At 44.2% G+C, this 17,413-nt stretch overlaps 1 pseudogene; it reads right to left on the bottom strand.

Moving 5' to 3' along the window:
* Nucleotides 1-16,140: 16,140 nt before the first annotated feature.
* Nucleotides 16,141-17,072, bottom strand: LOC102828014 (annotated as a pseudogene).
* Nucleotides 17,073-17,413: the final 341 nt, after the last annotated feature.

The following is a 17,413-nucleotide window of genomic DNA, read 5'->3' as shown; positions in this document are numbered from 1 at the left end:
TTTCCGAGGCTGTAAATCTTTACGGGAGCAGAAAGCCTCATCTTTCTCCCGCGGAGCAGCTGGTAGTTTCGAACTGCTGACCTTGCGGTTCGCAGCTCAATTCATAACCACTACACTACCAGAGCTCCTTAGTCAAGTACAAACTGCTAACAGCTCCCAGGGACCTTCTGCTGATCCAGGTGAAGACTGAAAGCCTGCAGTTTAGGCATTAATGTCACTGGAACGTCATGTATACCCACAAGCTGGTAAAGGTCTCAGCGCGTTTGGATTACAGACGCCTCAAGAATATAAAACACCCCATACTTCAAAAACTGCTGTACCTTAGGTGACTACTATTGGAAATACAAAATAAGTTGAATGTGACCAGTTTTAAAATTAAGAGAAAGATAACCTTTACAAAGTAAAAAAAAAAAAAAAAAAATGTAGCAGTGAGTGGGGTCAATTGTAGGGAAACAAGTCATTCAGGGAACGGGTTTTAGGGGAAGTGGTTTTAAGTAAATGTACACAACCGCCAACTGCCGGCTGCCCCAACTGGGGTACCAGAAGCACACTCCTCCGCTAGTGAGGCTCTTGGAACAGGCAGGGTGAGGGACCCAGGAAATAGAACTGGTCCACACAAGGCCAAGGAGAGCAGGTCCAGCTGAGCTTTCGGATGAGCAGACACTCTCCTAAAGACAGAGGGTAAACAAAGGTAGCCAGGCTGCAGCTGAGCATGAGGGGCTCCCCCCAGCCCCAGGCTGGCTTCCCCTCCTTGGCTAGTGAGCCCCAGCAGAAACCCACACAGCAGGCTGGGAGAGAAGCCCTCTGTTCTCTTAGAAACACTAGGCCTGGGAGTAGTTCTGAGGTCTGGGGTCATTATGAAAACCTCCAGCCACAAAGACCCTTAGGGATTCTGTTGTCCAACCCCCTCATTTCACAAAGCAAGTTGCTGGGGCCCGAAAAAGAAAGTCATTTGTCCACTGTCACTGGGAAGGTCAGTGACGCAGGCTCCCAGCGCTGGGCTTGGCACACTGCACTGTCTCTCTGACCAGGGACTCTGCGTTTCCATTCGGTTAACCATGAAAATCAGCGTAATTACGTCCCTCGGTATTTTCCAGCCACTGGAAAAGTCTAAATTTGTTAAATCCAGAGAGCGTAAACAGTTGCTAGTCAAAGTATTTACTCAAGTGATACTCAATTAAAGCAGCATTAAGGGAAATAAAATGTGTACATCTACTGACCACCTACGCAGGATTTATATCACATTCCTTGAAGTGAACATTACACTGATGGCAGTTCTCACTAGCTGGGATTTGAACAGCAGGAAATTAGCAAGAACCAGAGGATTTGACAGGCAGCAGGAAAATCTCACAACCAGGAGCCAGGAGACCCTCTTCAGCTTGGTACTCATGGGCCCACTGACTTTGAGAAAGTTCCCACCACCCCTCAACCTCTTTGAACTTTGGTATCTTCATCCCTGAAATGGGGATTATGGTCCCTGCCCAGACCCACCCACCAGGGTTGCTACAAAAATTACATGAGATGGCCCTTTGAAAATACAATGTTTGGTGCAAATCGGTGTTTTGCTAGATACCTTCCATCCAGTGGCTACAGATTGGAAAGTAGCCAACCAGAGCATGCTAGAGGAGGCCACAAGGTGGGCTAGAAGAGAAGAGATCAAGTTCTTGCAGGAACCATGCCAATGGCTGAAACTGTCAGTTGCGTGGTGCCAGCTGGACCTTGCAGAGCTGTTGTGAATGCTACTACTACTAATATTGTCATTGTTGTTAGGTGCCATCAAGTCGGCTCCGATTCATAGTGGCCCTGTGGACAACAGAACAAACAGTGCTTTTCCTCACAACTGTTGTTAGGCCTGAGTCCATTGGTGCTGTTACTGTGCCAATTCATTTCACTGGGGGTCTTTCTCCTTTCCACTGACCCTCCACTTTACCAACATGATGTCCTTCTCCAGGGACTGGTCCCTCCTGATCACATGTCTGAAGTATGAGAGATAAAGTCTCACCATCCTGGTTTCTAAGGAGCATTCTGGCTGTACTTTTTCCAACACAGATTTGTTTGTTCTTTTGGCAATCCATGGTACTTTCAATATTCTTCTCCAACACTAAAACTCAAATGCATCAGTTCTTCTACAGTCTTCCTTATTCATTGCCCAACTTTCACATGCATATGAGGTCATTGAAAATACCATGACTTGGGTCAGGTGCCCCTTAATCCTCAAACTGATATCTTTGCTCTTGAACCTTGAAAGTGGTCTTGTGAACAGATTTGCCTATTGTTTGATTACTTGACTGCTGCTTCCATTAGTGTTGATTGTGGATCCAAGAAAAATGAAGTCTTTGATAATTTCAATCTTTTTTCCATTTATCATGGTGTTATTTATTGGTTCATTTATGAGGATTTTTTTGTTTTCTTTATAGTGAGGTGCAGTCCGTAACACAGGCTGTCGTCTTTGATCTTCATCAATATTTGAAGTCCTCCTTGCCTCCAGCAAGCATACTTGTCTCATCTGCATATCACAGGTTGTTACTAATAGCTGACATTTTTATTCAGTGTTTATGCACCTCAATATTGCTCTAGATTTTGGAACCTGCATTTGGAACTCATACAACATAACTATCCTATGAGGCAGCTATCATTGTCTCCATTTTATTTTATTAATGAGAGTATTTGTTCAAGATCATACCGTGATAGAATCAGACATTGAATCTGTGCAATCTGATGCCAGAGTGTATTAGTTTTCTATTGCTGCTGTAACACATTATCACAAATTTAGCAGCTAAAAGCAATGCGTATGTTTAGTGCCATAGAGTCGGTTCCAACTCATAGTTGCTTCCAATTTATGTATAGGGTTTCCAAGGAGTGGCTGGGGAGCTTGAACCACCCACCTTGCGGCTCAAACGATTTTGCAGTCTAGCGCATTAACCCGTGACACCATACCAGGACTCCATTACAATTCTAGACTCTAATATAGGAGTCCTTACAGTTCTGGAAGTCAGAAGTCCTATAATGAAGGGGATGTAGGGTGGCATTCTTTCTGCAGGCTCTAGGGGAGAATCTGTTCCTGACCTCTTCCAGCTTCTGGAAGCTGCCTGTGTGCCTTAGCTCACATCCTCCTTCCAGCAATGGATCTTAGTTTCTATCATCACATCTCCTTCTCAAACCGGGAGCCTTCTGCTTCCCTCTTATAAAGACCTTTCCAATCACATTGAGTCCACCCAAATAATCCAGGATGACTGCCCCAGCTCAAGATCCTTAACTTAATCCCATTTGCTAAGTCTTCTCTCTACCAACATAAGGAAACCTTTCCCTCTATCCTTTTCACTTTGGTTAGGAGTAGGCATCAGTGGGGACAGAGGATAATTTCTCTGTTAATCTGTGGTTAGAATCTCTCTACATGTGGAACAAGTAAGACAGAGGGACCCCAGAGGCACTGAGAGGTGACACTGGAAAGAACGTTTCTGGCAGGGTGGCTTCCAGCTGGGCCTTGAGGTTGAAGAAGAGGATTCAAGCTTTGCTTAACAAACGTTGGTGGACCTGTGGGTCCACACTGACCTGTGGTCATTTTTTTTCAGTCCACAGTAAAAATGAGAAAAATAAGGACAAAGAGTAGCTTTCTAACCAACACTAATTCATTCAATTTTATGTCTTTGCTCTTTATTCTGACACTGTGTCCTTCCTATGTTGGGGCTGTGAAAATGCCTTTCCTTTTATAAAATGATTGTGATCATCCATAGTGGCTGTTCACAGCTATTCTAACTGTCTTTCCATTTCTGATACCTGGGATGATTTATTCAGCCGTGTATATTTAATCATTAATCAGTCTGTTTACACTAGGTATGGCCAAGTGACTTGTTTTCACCAATGAAACCTAACTGGAAAGAACATGTCACTTCAGAGAGTCAGTGGACAACCCACCTCGATTCCATTTTCCCCATCTCAGAGAACCTGGAAACATGTCAAGATGCAGCCTCTGTCAACCCAAGTGTCCACAGCCCTGATGATTTCACAGGGTACATAGTGCAAGTGAGAAACCAACTTTCATTGTATGAAAACTTTGAGGCTCGGGAGTTATTTGTTCCTGCATCTGACTCAGAATTGTTATGTTGTTGTTAAATGCTGTCGAGTCAGTTCTTACTCATAGCAACCCTGCCTAGGGTTTCCAAGGAGCAGCTGGTGGCTTTGAACCACCAACCTTGTAGTTAGCAGTCTAGTGTTGATCCTACAGCACCACACCAGAACTCATAGAATAGCTCGTTTTAAAATATCTTTATTTAACAAGATGAAATATAGGCAATCTCATTTTGTTGGCATTTTTTTTTTTTTTTTTTTTACTTTTGGTATTTAACTTCCCAAGAAATAAAAATGCTGTGGGCAATCCAACACTCTGCAGGTGGGGGGGATCCAGTTTGACAAGAACAAAAGTTCTCAAGTCAGTGACAACCATTGGGGGCCCCTCAGCCCCATTTCAGCCAGGACCACATCAGTTTCATCTATGTAACAAGTACATGCATAAGTGGACTGGACTTCTATACAGGATTTCCACGTAAGAAAAGGTGTTATAGTTGAAAAGAAAAAGTTAGAAATGATCAGGCAGATACTGTGGTAGGCCCTGGACATATAATAAAAAACAGGATAGACACAGTTCATGTCATATTCTTGTTAACGTACAGGCTGCCCATGATTTTTTGTTTGGGTGGGGGACAGACCATGGACCCGGGAGAGCAGACTAGAATAAATAAATAAGTTAAGCAATAAATAAATAAGTTAAATGCTGAAATGCCCGGTGCAGGAAAGATACTAGGTGAAGGTTAAGGATAACAGGGGGGCCTACTTTTGTAGGGTGGTGCTACAAGACTTCTTCTGAGGGTATTGTTGTTAAAGTGCCAACAAACTGATTCTGACTCATAGTAACCCTGTATAGGGTTTCCAAGGAGCAACTGGTAGGTTTGAACTGCTGACCTTGCGATTTGAAGTCCAGTGCTGATACTTCAGTACCACATCAGGAGTCCTTCTGTGGGGTCAGAGGTTCTACTTAAATTGAACCCAAAAAGATGAGATGCAGGCAACAGGAAGGCAGTGGGGAGAGAGTATTCCAGGAACCAAATTTGGGAAGCTTAGCAGCCGCAAAAAGAAGTATATAATGAGACACTATAGAATATATTGAACTGCTAATGCCAAGGTCATTGGTTCAAACCCACCAGCCACTCCTCAGAAACCGTATACAGAATCATTATGAGTCAGAACTGACTCAATGGCACTTAACAACAACAACAAACAGAAAGGTGTGTAATCTGCTCAAGGCTGAGGTTCTGTGTGGTCTGGAAAGGAGAGAGGCAGGAAATAGGCTGGAGGGAGGGCCAGGAGTCCAATCACTCAGGGCCTTGCAGGCCAATGGGGGTGAGCGAAGGACAGCAGTGGTGCATGGTGTTGCCTATTCCCTGCTACACTGAGACAACTGAAACACTCCACACAGCACATCCACTCACTTACTTCCTCAGTCTGTTTCTGCCCATCTTCTCTCTTTTATAAATGGCAATTCCCATCTTCAAGTTGTTTGTGCCAAAAAAAAAAAACAAAAAAAAAACAGTCAAAGAATCCTCGTGACTCTACCTGCAAAATCTATCCTGACTCTGACCACCTCTTACTGTATCCCTGGTGTAAGATACCAAACCTGGGCTGTCATAGTAGCCTCATTAACAGGCCTTATTTCTTCTACACTTGATCCTGTAGGTTAGTATTTATATAGCAGTCAGAGATCCTTCAAAACGCATGGTTCTGGGATTCTCTGCCCAAGCCTACAGAAGCTCAGAATAAAGCCAAACTCCTTGCCATGGTCTTCAAGTTCAACATGTTCTCTGTTCGCATCTATTTCCTCCTTCGCTCACTCAATCTCAACCCCACAAAGCTTCCAGTTGTTTTTTAACCCCTAGGGAGTCGGCACTCAACAACAACAACAACAAGAAGGCAGGCTTGATGTCAGAGTTCTTTCTTATACTTGCTCTTTCCTCTCTCTGGAATCCTCTTTCCTAGTTACTCATTTTTGTGGCTTCTTCCCTCCCTCCACCTGGAATCTTTCCTCCACAGTCACCTTGTTGGAATGAGCACCCATGGACATTCCTCTCATCATTCCTGTTTCTCACCTGTGTGTTAGGCTCCACCACACATATCGCCACTTGACATACTATACACTTAATGTTTTTAGACAAGAGGTCGGCAAACTTTTCCATAAAGGGCCATATGGTAAATATTTTAGGCTTTGCAGGCCATACGGTCTCTGTCACAAGTACTCAACTCTGCCGTTGTGGTGTGAAAGCAGTTATAGACAGTATGTAAATAAATGAGCATGGCAGTGTTCCAATAAAACTTTATTTACAAAAACAGGTGGCAAGCTGGATTTGACCCTTGCTTTAGGCATTTGTTATCTTCATCCTTTATGAAAATGCAAGAACTTTACCTTTTTCTAGTCACTACTCTTTGATGCAGCACCTACATCAGTGTGTGGCACAAGTAGTTAGGCAATTCCTAAATACTTATTGAACAGATTGATTAATTGATTGATAAGTTCTTTGGAGCCTTTGATTTTAGTGGCCTAAGGAGTTTGGACTTTCTTCTTTTAAAAGTTTGAGAAGAGTCTTTGCCAGTTTTAGCAATGTTTGTGACTTCTGATTGACAGATCTTTGCTGCAGTCTGTGATTCTCAGAATGGAGACATTTTGAGACAAATGACAGCCGCTTGCTCAGCTCACTGTTTACTCCTCTTGTAAGAGCGCTGGATCATGCACATCGCACACTCAGTTGGATGTGTGATGCATCAGGCCGCTGCCAACAAAAACACATCGCAATCAAATCATCAATGTCTGCAAAGGCCCAGGGATGTTTCTCTTGACGTCCCCATGGAAATAAGAGTGGCCACAGCAGGGAGTAGGTTCAAGGACCCATGTAGCACTGGGCATGAAAAAGAAGAGAGGCCAGGGTAAGATGTCAGCTTGAGGATTAAGGTGCGCCTGACCCAAGCCATGGAATTTTCAATAACCTCATATGCATCTGAAAGTTGGGCAGTGAATAAGGAAAACCATAGAAGAATCGATGTATTTGAGTTATGGTGTTGGAGGAGAATAGTAAAAGTATCATGGATTTCCCCAAAAACAAAACCAATCTGTGCTGGAAGAAGTACAGCCAGGATGGCCAGACTTTGTCTCGCATACTTCAGACATATAATCAGAAGTGACCAGTCCCTGGAGAGGATATCATGTTTGGTAAAGTGGAGGGTCAGAAAAAAAGATGAAGACCCCCCCAATGAGATGGATCGGCACAATGACAGCAGCAATAGGCTTGGGTGTAGCAACGGTTGTAAGCTTGACGCACGACCGGGAAGTGTTTCATTCTGTTGTGCATAGAGTCGTTATGAGTCGACACTGAATTGATGGCACCTAAACTACAACAAGGGCATGAGTCAATGGGTGACGAAGACTGAAAGAGTTGTGAGGAGGAGAAATCTACCTAGGTTGGGTTTAAGGGAATCAGCTAGAAGGAAGGTCCTCGTATGCATAGTGAACCAGGGTGCAGGGTTGCCCACAAGCAGGATATGCTCCTGAGTTCTGAAGAACCTGGCTTGGCAATAGGGTGCCGTTCCTCTTAAGGCGAAGTGGGCTCAATATGAGACTCTGTGCACTGTGGGAAGCCTTGAAAGCCAGCCTTCAGACTTTGTATCACCTTGGCAATGGGAAACCACTGAAGTTTTTGAGGAGTCTGTGGTGATGGCAATGGAAATGTATCTTCAGAGATTGAAAAATAGTGAACAAGTGGATGTGAATGAATGATGGAGAAGTGAATCTTAGACAAAGGGCCCAGGAGGCCATGAAAAGGCTTTAGTAGCTCTCCCATTTGCCAGCTCTGTGGCCTTAAGCAAGTCTCTTAGTCTACCTGGGCCTCTGTTTCCTCATTGATAAAATGAGAATAGTAACAATAGTATATTCTAAGGTCACTGTAAGGATGTAATTGGTTAATATATGGGACATGCTTAGAACAGTGCCTGGAATATATATAGTGAACTGTCCTGGTGTGGTGCGGTAGGATAGACACTGGACTGCTAACCGCAAAGGTCAGAAGACTAAAGCCACTGCTCCTCAGAAACGCTCTACATGGTCACCTGATATGCATATGAAAGTTGGACAATGGATAAGGAAGACTGTAGAAGAATCGGTACATATGAGTTATGGTGTTGGAGCAGAATAGTGAAAGGACCATGGACTGCTAGAAGAACAAACAAATCTGTGTTGGAAGAAGTACATCTAGAATGCTCCTTAGAAGCCAGGATGGCAAGACTTCACCTCTCAGACTTCAGACATGTTATCAGGAGGGACTAGTCCCTAGAGGAGGACATCATGCTGAGTAAAGTGGAGGGTCAGTGAAACAGAGGAAGACTCTCAACAAGATGGATGGGCACAATGGCAGAAACCATGGACTCAAGAGTAGCAGCAGCTATGAGGATGTCACATGACCAGGCAGTGTTTCGTTCTGTTGTGCATAGACTTTCTATGAGTTGGAGCCGACTCAATGGCACCTAACAACAACAACCTGAATTGGAACTGACTTGATAGCACTTAGCAACAACACAACATACAAGCAATAGCCATGACTTGTCTCCTATAGTATATATAAGGAGCCCTAGTGCAGTGTGGTAGCCCAGTGGATCCATATAATAAGCACTGTATGCTGACCACAAGGTACATGGTTCAAGCCTGCCAGCAATTTACAGGAGGAAAATGAGGATTTCTCCTCCCATAAAGATTTAATGCCTCAGAAACCCTATACAGAGTCTCCAGAACTGACTCAACAGCACTTACCAACAACAAAGTGGCTCTGTAGGGTAAGCATTGGACTGATCACAAGGTCAGCAGTTCAAACCCGCCATCTTGCTCTGTGGGAGAAAGATAAGACTTTTTGCTCCCATAAAGTTTTACAGCCTTGGAAACCCTATACAGAGTTGCTATGCATTGTAATTGATTTGATAAGCTATAATTATTAAGCCAAAAACACTACCATTAAGTCAATTCCAAGTCATGGTGACCCTACATAAGACTTCTGAAACTATAGATCTTTACAGGAGCAAAGAGCCTCATCTTCCTCCTGGGGGTGGCTAGTGGATTTGAACCACTGACTCTAAGGTTAACAGCCCAATGACTAACCCACAACGCCACCAGGACTCTCTTATATAATCAGTGGTGGTTATTATTATTATATTATTTCTGTCCATGTCTTATCTCTTATAATAGACACAGTAAGGTAAGGACTATATGGTATTCGCTTTCGTGTTTTCCCCAGTAAACAGCAAAATGCATTCATTTAGCATGTGCTCAAGAAGTATTTGTGGAATGTATAGGTAAATGATTGAATAAATAAATATTGTCTTAAGGATGGAGTTTCACTACATTCTGCATACAAAGTCGTATTTTCATTCATGAACACTTTGATTTTTAAAGGAAAAAGCAAGCTGTGTGGGTAATGGCAGAACTCGAAGAATTTGTGTTCGGAGGAATACTGAGCAAGCCCTGAGTGCATGTTTTCAAAAACCAGGGCTGTCCTTTGATTTTTCCCAACTACAAACAAGGAGGTTGGATTAAACTATTCTGAAGGTCCTGCATAGCCCTAAAGTTGTATTGCTGGGATGACTAGACTCTCAAGAGTCTTGTTTTTTGATGATTACACAATTAGGAATTTCCTAGAAAAATGAGTGGAAGAATTTTTTTTAATTGAAAAAATATTTCCAAAGGACGCTCAGTACTAGGACATAGAGAAAGATCTTATCAAACATGGTGGGAGTTTGAGTTAGAGGTGGGTCCTCTCAGTTTCCTCATTTTAATTAGAACTAACACATTGAGTCAGAGACAAATTTCTTTCAGAAGTTTGCACAGCACTTACATTTATCCCCAAGATGCCAGAAACTTGGAAACATGAATCAAACCTGCTTAGAATGTTCCCAAGTAAAGGAGCAATGAGAAGCATCAGTGAAACAAACCCCAGCTCACTGGAGACTCAGTGACCCTGCCGAATTTGTGGTTTGGCACATTGAACTGCGCCTTTATAGGTCTACTTGGGACTGAGCGTGAAAGGTGAAGACTCTGTGGGTGGTAAGGATGCCTGGGGGCTGCAGCAGGAGGAGACCTGGACCTGATCATTAATGCCTCGACCCCCACTCTGCACCCTCTTGGGTATCATCTACTTGAGTAGCTTTCATTTGTGTTATCAGATATGAAAATTTCCAAGGATTGTGCTTATTTATCTTTAAGACATTCTGGTGTCTGTTGTTGTTGTTAAGTGCCGTCGAGTCAGTTCCGACCCATAGCGACCCTGTATAGGGTCTCTGAGGAGCAGCTGGTGAGCTTGAACCACTGACCTTTCGGTTCAAACTGACTTTGCAATCCAGCGCATTAACCCACAGCGCCACACCAGGACTACTTTCTAGTATGTTCTTGTTGTTGTTAAGTGCCATCAGGCCAGTTCTTCTAGTGTCTAGTAGGTGCTTGTAAATATTTGTTGAATGAATGAATGGATAAATGAAGTTTGGCCAATCCTAAAAACCTGGCTTTAGGAAATGCTGATATCAGAAAGGAAGAGTTGTAGGTCCTTTAACATCCAGGTCTCATGGTGGTGAACCCAATGGAAACTCACTTTCATATTAAAATAAAGTATGTTGTTGTTGTTTGTTGTTAAGTGTCGTCAAGTTGATTCTGACTCATAGTGACCCTGTATATGGTTTCCAAGGGGTGGCCAGTGAGCTTGAACTGCCCACCGTGTGGCTCAAACGGACCTTGTGATACAATGCATTATCCTACAGCACCACAACAGGACTCCAGAATAAAGTATATATGTCAATTATTAAGCAAAAATATTCTTCCATTTTCTCTCTTTACTTCTTAGTCAGCCTGGGTTGGATGTACAGAGACCTACAGCCGTGTGTGGATCTGCCTGTCTCAGAGATGGTACTGTTACGTCAGGTAGCCGGCTGTTTAGGATAACAAAAGCCATGTAACACCCCAGCTGATTCCTATTGGGGTTCTGCTTCTCCCACACAAACCCTGCTGCATGTGATCTCCCCCAAAAGAGCCCTACACTGGGTTCTGAGTGGGGAGAGGGAAGCTACATTCCTCCTCAACAGATGTCACCATAATTAGATAGCTCATTATATCAAGGAATAAGGGAGAGATTGACATGGATACAAATGTGAACATATTGATAGCTTTTCTGCATGTGAGTTTGTGCAGTCTTGGAAACTGATTTCCTGGACAAGGCTCAAGGGATGAGTCAGCGGTTGGAGCCTGGGGAGATTTTCCACAATGAAATTCTAGTCTCGGTAAAGTATCCTAAGAGCTTTTCACCCTGTAAGACCATTCCCAGGGGTGGTCATGGCTCACGGTCAGTGTGGGTGTGTGCATACGCTCCCCAGAGAAGTCCAGCAGGGAGCCAGGACCTGGGGGCGAAGTGGGGCAGGGGAGGCAACAGCACACTCACTATGAGGCAGGCATGTGGGCCGTGGTTGAAGCTGATTCAGAGTTTTCCCACCCACTCCATCCATGAAGTCCAGCCTTGAAAACTAACCAGCCCCTTTCCTGTTATCCATGTTAGAGGAAGACCAGGAGAAGGCTTCCCTGGTGCCCCAGCTAGGATTAAGTGTCCTTCACAAATGCCCCCAGATGACCCCATTTGTCCAGTTGGAGCAGCCATCACTCTGCATGCATGGGCCTCTTTGCCCTGTGACAAAATGTGAGAATTTGATGACATGAACCTTTCTAGCTTGAGCTTTCTACAGAAAGAAAAGCCTAAAATTAGGAAACCATAAAAGCAGCAGTGAAGTAACACCGAGTACATGACACGTCTTTTGCTGACTGTGTCACCTCCATTCTTTTCTAACGAGGAGGCAGTGATGGCTTGGTGGTGGCATTCTTGTCTTCTGTGTGAGAGACTTGGGTTCCATTCTTGGATGCACGTCATGAGCAGCTACGACGAGTCTGTCAGTGGAGGTTTGTGTGTTGCCATGATGCTAAACAGGTTTCAGCAGGACTTCCAGACTAAGATAGGCTTGGGAAAAAAGGCAGGTGATCTAAACTCTAAACGATCCAGAAATCATTTTAATCAAATCATCCAAAAATCAGTCAGTGAAATCCCTAAGCATCATGATGATCAGATCTACAGCTCATCATGGCAATGTTGCTGAATTCCATTCTCTGCACATGGGGTCATGGGGTCACCATGAGTAAAGGACGTACTTGATGACAGCTAACAACGACAGCTTTCCACCATGAAAATACGTGGTAGATCTCCCACTTTTCAACAGGCAATGGTGACTTACATCCCTTATGCTTTCTGATGACACCAGAGAGCCCTGGACTCTATCCCTGAGATCTAGCTGGCATTTTGTACGTACTGCCTATGAGGAAGGCTTAGGGGTGTGGAGCTTGTGAACAGGGAGAGCCACTCCTGGAACTGTCAATGCATGTTCCCCCTCAGTGGTCTCCAACCTACTCTCTGCATCCAGGCATTGCATCAGGGGCTCTCCTACCTTCTCCCCAGCACCTAACTCCTGGTGAGCCACTCTCCTATTTTATAGAGAACACATTACCAAGAACCGGATTCCCTCAGCTTAATGGCATGAAAGAAGTGCCCTATATCGTATCTGTAGACTTTCCCTATGGCTAGAGTCCAGCTGACCTCTTTAGAGTCCTGGTCTTTGACTTTATTTCCTGACTCTATCCTCTCCTCTGCACTCCTAATCCAGCCCCTGTAGCTTTTCCTCTGGGTAATTTTGTTACCAATCCCCCCGTTCCACCACCACCACCACCTCTGGTCTCATTACCTTCATCTCTCCACCTTCCTGGGGCTCCGCATTGGCCTCATATCTCCTTCTACACATCTGATCACCTTCCTTCTTTTCAGCCTACAGAAAGCCCATCCAACTCCCTGAACATGGCATTCACAGATGTTTTTTGTTTTTTGTTTTTTTTCTTAAATGTTTTATTGTGAACTATGTGATAGTTTACATGGGAGAACATTAGTTTTACATTCATTCTATCGTATATCATCTCATTGCCATTGTTACAATCCCCTCCATGCAATCCTTCCCCCGTACCCTCCAGGTCTTCAGCACACAGCCCCTCTCCCTCTCTGGATCTAAAGTCTCCAGTTGCTCCATCGCTCCACGTCATCATCTCTGGCTCCATTTCAGGCATCACTGCTTCTCCGGGTAGGGTCCCGCTCTCTGCTCTTCTCCCTTGATGGTCCTAGGGACCTCCGCTCCTAGACTGAAAAGTTAATCACTTCCCTCATTGCTATAAAACGTCTGCCTTTACATTTCCGACCCTCATAATCAGTCCTGATAACAACTATTCACTATTGTATCACAAGAGACCCATCTGCATTTCATTGCATCAGCTCTGCCTAGTCAGATTGAATACTACTCACTGGAGATTCTACCTTCCTCCAGGCCCTCTGGATCTAGGTTCCCTCTTGAAAGCTTGTTAGCCAGTCACTTCTTGCCTTTGTAGCCCCTTGCCCCCCATTTTGGGTAGCCAATGTCCACATTGCCCATCCCTGTCTACTCTGTGTGTGGAGGGGGTGGGAATGATTCTTGCTGTAAGGACTTGTTCCCTCTTTTGAGCTACTGCTTCCATAGGTGTAGGTCAAGTTCATCAAATTGTATGAGAAAACTTTTTTTTTTTTCCTCTTCTTTTTACTTCTGGTTGAGCTCTGATCATCCAGTCACTGAAGCCAGGATAAGTGGGTATTATCTGCAAGTATGGGTGTTCTTATGCATATGCCCTCTCTTCTTATCAGCTGGACGCTTCACTCTCTACTCTAGTCCTCTGTGGCTATGTCACTGACTCTGGGCCCAAGAGTCCCCAGGTCTTGCCACACTGCTGGCTAACCAGGACTTCACCCGGGTTCACAGAAGTCTATTGAACGTTGTAGGGCTTAGCTCACCGCTTCATTGCTGTTTTTCCCTCACTCCCCCTTATTGGTGTCGAACGTGGTCACCAATCACAGCGTGTATTCCCATTGAGTCTTAGTCTTGGAAGGGGGTTTGCACTGAGGGGACCCGACCACTTGCCTTGATGTTTCCTAGGCAAGCAAGTTACTTGTTCTTGTAGTAACAGTCGGTCTGCCTATGTTGTTTTATATTTTTCCTGTAGGTCTTTCTTTCAAGAAGTACCTTCTGTTCTTCTAGCCACTCACTCCAGGTTGGTCTGCTTGTCCTTTCAAGTGGGAATTTCCCATCTCTGGAGATCAGGATGGGCGTTCACAGATCTTGATAGGAGTCCTGGGAAATTTTTGGGGAGGGGGACCTGGAGTCCACAAGCAGATAACATTGTCCTAAAGTAGTTAGTCACTATTCATAAGTATTCGACTGTGTGGATCATAACAAATTGTGGATAACATTGAAAAGAATGGGAATTCCAGAACATGTATGCACGTTAATGCAGAACTTATACATAGATCTAGATGTAGTCGTTCAAACAGAACAAGGGGACACTGCCTGGTTTAACATCAAGAAAGGTGTGCATTAAGGTTGCGTCCTTGTACCATACTTTTTCAGTATGTATGCTGAGCAAATAATTTGAGAAGTTGGACTATATGAAGAATGCAGCGTTAGGATTAGAGAAAGACCCACTAACAATCTGTGATGTGCAGATGATATAACTTTTGCTTGTTGAATGCAAAGAAGACTCAAAACACTGATGAAAATAGCCTTCAGAATGGATTACACTTCAACATAAAGAAAAAAGAAATCACAATTGGCCCAATAAGCATGATGAATGAAATAAACATTAAAGTTGGCAAAGATTTCATTTTACTTGGACCTACAATCAATCAGTGCCCGGAGTCCTGGTGTGGGTTAATGCGCCAGACTGCAAAGCCGTCTGAACTGCAAGGTCGGTGGTTCAAGTTCACCAGCTGCTCCTCGGAAACCCTATACAGGGTCACTATGGGTCGGAACTGACTCGATGGCACTTCACAACAACAATAACAATAATCAATGCCCATAGAAAAAGCAGTCAAGAAACCAAATGGCGTATTACATTGGGGAAATTTGCTGCAGAAGATCTCTTTAAAGTGCTGAAAAGGAAAGATGTCACTTTAAGAACTAAGGTGTACCTGACCCAAACCATAATATTTTCAATCACCTCATATTTATGTGAAAACTAGGCAGTGAATAAGGAAGACTGAAGTAGAAAATTGATGCCTTTGAAGTATGGTGTTGGTAAAGAATATTAAATATACCAAGACTGCCAGAAGAATGAAGAAATCTGTGTTGGAAGAAACAAAGCCAGAATACTCCTTAGAGGGAAGGATGATGAGGCTTCATACTATGAACAAGTTAACTGGAGGGATTAGTCCTGGGAGAAGAATCTCAGGCTTGGTAGAGTAGAGGATCAGTGAAAAAGAGGGAGATCCTTAAGGAGCTGGATTGATGCAGTGTCTGCCACAATGGGCTCAAACAGCAATGTTGGCTGTTCAAGCTCACCGGCTGCTCCTTGAAAACCCTACACAGGGTAGCTGTGGGTCAGAAACGACTCAACAGCATTTAACAATAACAACTGTTCTTGAAGTAGTAAAAGCATGGCAAGGGTTTAGCTATTTTTTTTCAAATGGATTTCCTGGACATCCAGCCAGAATGACAGAGTATTCTCAGTAAAAATTAGGGCTATACCTACTATATCCAATGAAACTCGAGGAACCTCCAAACGTATTACCTGGAAATCATCTTTAAACCTTGAGCCAATACTATCCCATAAAGTCATCATTAAACTAAACAACAGTTTAGATCAATCAATAAGCAATGTTTGCCTTGAGCATAGTGTTCTTATGAAGAATTATCTAGATGAATTTCAACTGACTCCAGTTAATCCAAAGACCAAAGAAGAACTTGAAAGAGCAGCGAATCTAACTTACTGAGAATCTCACAATATGTGGGTAGAGATACTAAGAATGGTGATCGATGTGACGTATATAGTCAACTGTATATGTAGAAACTGTGAACAGTGTATGGTTTTGTTTTTGGGTTTTGTTGTTTGTGTTTAAGAGAAATAAGTCTTTCATTCCTTGCTGTCAATAAAGCTGGCTGAGTTGGTGATAGCCTTGGTGACTAGTCAAAGAGACCATACTTGTCTGACTCCTCCGATTCTTCCTTTGCTTCAACCTTGGCTGGGGCAGAGGCAGCAGCTGGAGCAGCGGTGGTGGCAGCAGCCATAGGGGTGGCAGCCACAAATGCAGATGGATCAGCCAAGAAGGCCTTGACCTTTTCAGCCAGTGGGAGGGTGTACTCAGTCTTCACAGACAAAGCCAGGACCCGCTTGTATCCACTGACGATGGAATGTTGGGTAAACAATCGGCAGACACACACACACTGGCAATGTTGCGGACACCCTCCAGGAAGCAAGAATGCAGAGCTTCTTCAGTGATGTCAAGCACTTCCGGTTGATAGATGCTGCCGTTGTCAAACACCTGCTGGATGATTTGCCAGAAAGAGAAGGGGGAGATGTTCAGCATGTTCAGCAGGATGGCTACACTGGCTCCCACTTTGTCTCCAGTCTTCATCAGCTGCACATCACTCAGGATTTCAATGGCACCTCTGGAGATCTTTGTGGTGATGCCCAGAGCTTGGAAGAAGGAGGTCTTCTCGGGACTCAGACTGGTGTTCTGGGATGGCACAGTAACCTCACATGATGCAGTGGCCCCAGTACAGGCAGCAGCTGGCACCTTGTTGGCCAGCAGCATGTCCCTGATCTCAGTGATGTCCTTCTTGGTGAACACAAACCCTACATTGCCCCGGATGTGAGGTAACAGTTTCTCCAGAGCCAGGTTGTTTTCTAGGTGCCCCCAGATGGCCTTCCGCTTCATGGTGTTCTTGCCCATCAGCACCACCACCTTCCCGCGCAGTGACATGCGGATCTGCTGCATCTGTTTGGAGCTCACATTGTCTGCTCCTGCAATGAAGCATTTTGGATAATCATCAAAAAGTTGTATGATCTTAAGGAAGTAGTTGGACTTCCAGGTCACCTTGTCTTCCTTGGGCATCACGACGGTGTGTCATGGATTGCCACGAGGGGTTTAAAGATGATGTCACTCTCACAAGGACACCTGGTGAGAGCGAACAGTGTATGTTTGCTTGTGATTATTGCAATACACACAAAAAATGTCTTTTTAAGTTAGCAGTGCACCAAGATGGGCCCATAAAAGAGAGGAGCTGATAGCCATTCCGTTAAGACAACCTGAGTCAACAGTATCCACACCTGATCCTGCTGCCACTCCTACTGCTGCTGACAAGAGGACCACCTGTCTGGGTAGGGGATGCAGAAGGACTCGTTTCCCTGGGATCCACAGACTGTCGGTCAGACTGTCTCTACCCACTAGTGGAG

Source organism: Chrysochloris asiatica, unplaced genomic scaffold (genome assembly GCF_000296735.1).
Source record: "Chrysochloris asiatica unplaced genomic scaffold, ChrAsi1.0 scaffold00053, whole genome shotgun sequence".
Classification (NCBI taxonomy): Eukaryota; Metazoa; Chordata; class Mammalia; order Afrosoricida; family Chrysochloridae; genus Chrysochloris; species Chrysochloris asiatica.
The sequence above is the reverse complement of the archived record's forward strand: the minus strand, read 5'-3'. Positions and strand labels throughout refer to the sequence as shown.